Source organism: Agrilus planipennis, unplaced genomic scaffold (assembly GCF_000699045.2).
Source record: "Agrilus planipennis isolate EAB-ADULT unplaced genomic scaffold, Apla_2.0 scaffold192, whole genome shotgun sequence".
Taxonomy (NCBI): Eukaryota; Metazoa; Arthropoda; class Insecta; order Coleoptera; family Buprestidae; genus Agrilus; species Agrilus planipennis.
Window position 1 is genome coordinate 8,060 of NW_020442435.1, and position 4,261 is coordinate 12,320.

General features: G+C 31.2%; 2 long non-coding RNA genes across 6 annotated transcripts in view; one reads left to right on the forward strand and one right to left on the reverse strand.

The window, feature by feature from the left end:
- Positions 1 to 4,261, forward strand: part of LOC108738731 — a 469,009-nt gene that overhangs the window by 7,427 nt on the left and 457,321 nt on the right. The gene's annotated exons all lie outside the window — the stretch shown is intronic.
- Positions 130 to 1,525, reverse strand: LOC108736801. 2 transcript variants are annotated; one of them, XR_003232291.1, is made up of 5 exons: positions 1,511 to 1,525; positions 1,324 to 1,433; positions 1,031 to 1,200; positions 553 to 775; positions 130 to 216 (listed from the first exon to the last, which is right to left on the reverse strand). It is a non-coding gene; the product is annotated as an uncharacterized LOC108736801 (long non-coding RNA). The 2 variants fall into 2 exon arrangements; XR_003232290.1 differs by lacking the exon at positions 1,511 to 1,525 and having other exon boundaries at positions 1,324 to 1,491.

The following is a 4,261-nucleotide window of genomic DNA, read 5'->3' on the forward strand; positions in this document are numbered from 1 at the left end:
CAGCAGGAGCACCATAGCAGAAATTTTGTTGTTCCACTTGAAATCAAATAAATCTTTAGTTTTTCCCACTAATCGCCCGAAAATCAACTGCATAGTAGTGTTGCGAAATGAAGATGAAAATATCAAATCACAAACAACGTCGAGAAAAGACCACACCCATGTAGAGTGTAGACGGTTGCTCGAGTAGCGCCAAACTGAACTCATTTGTTGGGCAATCTGCAGAAATGGGCAAAAAAATATATTAATTACACTATCAAATAAGGAAGGAACTAAACACTCCTAAAAATATACAACGAAAAGCAAGTAAATAGCTGAATTATAATGGGGACAACTGTCATTTCACATCATGACCCCAGATCATGCATGACATAAAGGCCAGCAATCAGAGATGTACGATGTCAATTTATGTGGACTATAGATATTTGAAGAAATGAAATACCGTAGATGCACGTTATGGTTAATTGAAACTGTGAACAAGAGATAATTGGTAAGACGAATAACCCTTAAGATCAATATAGAGCAACTAATATTACAAATGGCATGCATTCTCACCTTAATTAACTGCAGAAAGTAGCTTTTAAAAGGTCCACAGATCGAATGAACAAGCAAAATCCAGGAGGAATACCACTGCAGACTATTTGTTGTTTTAGTTGTTTCCAAATTAATATCCAGATGCCTCCTCCTCACAGGTTCAAAACTATGTTGCAAGGGTAAGACGTCAAAAGCATCAGCTCTTTCAGTACCATCAGAATTAATTCCTTTTCACTTGGACAATCTATAGAAATAGGCAAGAAAATGTTGTTAATTACAACTTCTAAAGCATGTAAATCAGTAATATTTTAATGTGGCGATGTGGTGTTAAAGTTAGAAGGTAACTTTTGCACTGATGGAATGGCCAGCTCCACATTTTGCTTCTGCCGCTTCTAAAACGTTGTTAAAAAGTTGTCTAACGAAAGTAAGCTACAAATGCTTAAGAAATTGTAGTTTCTGGGACCTGGATTAATATTTTTAATTGATACAGTTTACTCACCAGTTCATTCGTCATAAATCCTTCCTTCATCAATGCCACAATGTATCCCTTCTCAATGGAAAAAAGGCACTTTTGTGCTTCTTTTTAGGATAGCTACTTTCTGAATCGAATGAACACTGACACAACCAAGGCACTGTAAATTAATGCCATCCAGGGTTTTTTTAATGTTCCTGTGAAATGAAATCTTATAAGTATTCAGATATAATTAATTAGCCTCCTTGGTAAATAACGTGCATGACACAATACTAAAGTTAATATCAAACAAATATACTAATTATGCCATGTATGCTCACCGTAATTAATTAGAAGATTCTCCAAAATGAAACGAAACCATGACGGTCAACTTGCTTTTTTTTTCAGTTGCATCAAAATGAACACTCTTCCATTCTTATTTATCATCAATCTGTAAAAATTGAGAAGAAAAACGAATAAACTACATTATTAAACAATTAAGACACGAAATACAATGAAAGTACGCACCGAAAATCAAATAAAATTTCAAAATTTTAAAAATGGCGACGTAACATCGTTTTTAATAAAAGATGGCAAAGAGATGGACAAGATCGTGTAACGGTGTAACACAGCAAGATCTATAAAATCCATAGATTCATAAATAATTGTCAATTTATGCTGCGGATATATAGATAACTATGAAGGAAGAGCCTACAGAGCCTAGATGAAAAAGCAAATCACCAAGTCAACATTAATTATTTTACGTCTGTTCTTACTATAAATATTCTTCCTCACTTCCCTAGAATCTTTAATCGATGTTCTCTTTCAATATTTGTTCTCTATGAACTCTCATGATACGAGTCGACAAATGTAGTGGTGCTAATTTGATTATTTCAGAAAAAATTTAGATAAACTGAAATTTTGCAATACATACAAAGTTGCGAAATTAGGATAGCTACTGCATGAAGCACTGATGACGTAGAAAAACGCCAATCAGAAGCGAAGAATACGATGAATCTTGTGACTATTATCATTATATCTCTATCCTGTCATCTACGTTAATAACTATGTTTTTTGTCCGCATTTTTATAACTATAAAAACCATTAACAGAAATAGTANAAATTTCATTTTTATTTTTATTGGTTTTGAGTACCTAACGTTACTTTTACGTAATAAATTTGAGCATATAACACAGTAACAAGAAGTTGAGATTACGGACGAATAAATTTTCATTATTTTGGCACAATATTTACCTTGTTTGTATTTTCTAATTCTTGATTTAAGTAATTAACGAGAGAACATGCATCTCCTAATTTGAAATGTGAAAATTTGAAAGTTATTATTGTTGTTTATGTTTGCACTTACTGTATGTGGCCAATTACTTTAATGTCCTTTTGTAAAATAGGTTTTTTTAAGTGACTCAATGTAACTGGAATCATAAATTACTCCTTATAAACTTTATAATGGTATTGAAATGCCATTTAAGTTTGTTTTTACATCTACTGTCAGTAATATTTAACGAGCTTTTGCAGTAGTGTAAATGTTACTTTAACTGATTCATAGTAATGTTCTTCGTTAATTTAATTGGGACATTTAAAAGTCAGTATTGCTTAACTTTGCAACTATTGTACATGGTTAGTTTCAGCAGTACAGTATGAACCGAAGTAAAATATTTTATTTAGTTTATTGCATATTCGCGGGGTATTAATATAGGTACCTAATATTCATATATTTAATAAGCCCTTTTCAAATTTTTGTTTGCCTTCGTGGAATATTATTCTAAACTCATTTTAACTCTACATCAGATGTCGTTTAACGAATTTCTATGTGTATAAAGTCTTCATGTAGCAAAAATCAGAGCGTTTCATACATATACATGATTTCAAGGGGTCTCTAAATTGTAATCAAGTAATAAAATATATTTTGTCTTTGAAGTAAATTTTTTTTTTTTGATCGTTAAAAACATCAAAACCGTTTGACTTATAAAAAAAAGTGAACCTACGGTGGAAAGTTTATTTAGTTCAAATAGAGACCCTTATTTGAAGCTGTTTAATTTTGAAACGCTCCGTATCTTATGCACTATAACATCGATTTTATTGTGGATGGATCGTGTTACATTATTATCGATATAACAATCTCAACTAGAGATTTAGCAACGTTAAAAATGTTTCATTGATAATAATAAAGTATTATGTTTTGGATGATTCTTTGTCATAAAGAATTATGGCAAAACTTGGTTTTAAAGGTAATTAACAAATGGTATCTATTTACTAAATAAAAATAAAAAATAGTACATGGAAATAAATTGTCTTATTATGGCAAATAAGAATAAATAAGTGGTAGATAGAAGGGTTAGATTAATTTTGATAATAAGAATGTGATAATACTTATATTATGCTTAAAAAGTGATGTGTGTTTCATTTGCATAGGCGCACGATTGAAGTAAAACTTCTTTCTTCTTCTTTAAACAATAACCATCCAATTGTAAATGAAAAATAAAACACCAAGTGGGTTTTCAAGTATATAATGAATGCAGCTCATTACTGAGCACGGATGCAAACGAGGCAAGACGAGGCAGAACGAATGTCTTGTGTTTGAGATATCAGTCAAGGCAAAATAACGAATGAGGCAGCGACCCATGCAGTATGCCACAAACAAATGCGGTCCACAAAGAATCTTTGAAGTACCGCCTCCCGACGAAGGCGTTCGTACTGCCTCGGGTCATACAACGTACGCTCCGAGGTAGTTTGCCATGCCCACATTCATTTGCTCGTTTTTCCTCGTTCGTATTCGTTTTCAGATGTAAACGCATCCTTATTATACTTTCTATTCATACAAACGTTGCGCATTGCCTTTTCTCGTATCTTTTTTTGCTCTTTTATAATTTACTAGCCTCACTCGCGTTAAAGAAATTTTACTTCAATATTAAGATAATTAAATAAGTACGTAACTAGAATTAATATCAGTTAAATTTTAAAAATACTATATCAATATTTTTTTGAAATTAGTAAAAAAATATGAATTAATTGCTATAAGTACAGAGCATATCAGATAATATTAATCAGTCCAAAAAACCTAAGGTAGGAGAAATATATAGGATAAGATATAATTTGATATGAGGGTGAATTTTAGTATCTATAAATAAAGACACTCTTACAATTACCACTTTACATAGGTATGCTAATAAAGCCAACAACATTTTTATTTATTTAAATTATAAATAGTGATAGTTAAATGAAATATACATTAGATATATATTTTTAAATTTTATTACTTAT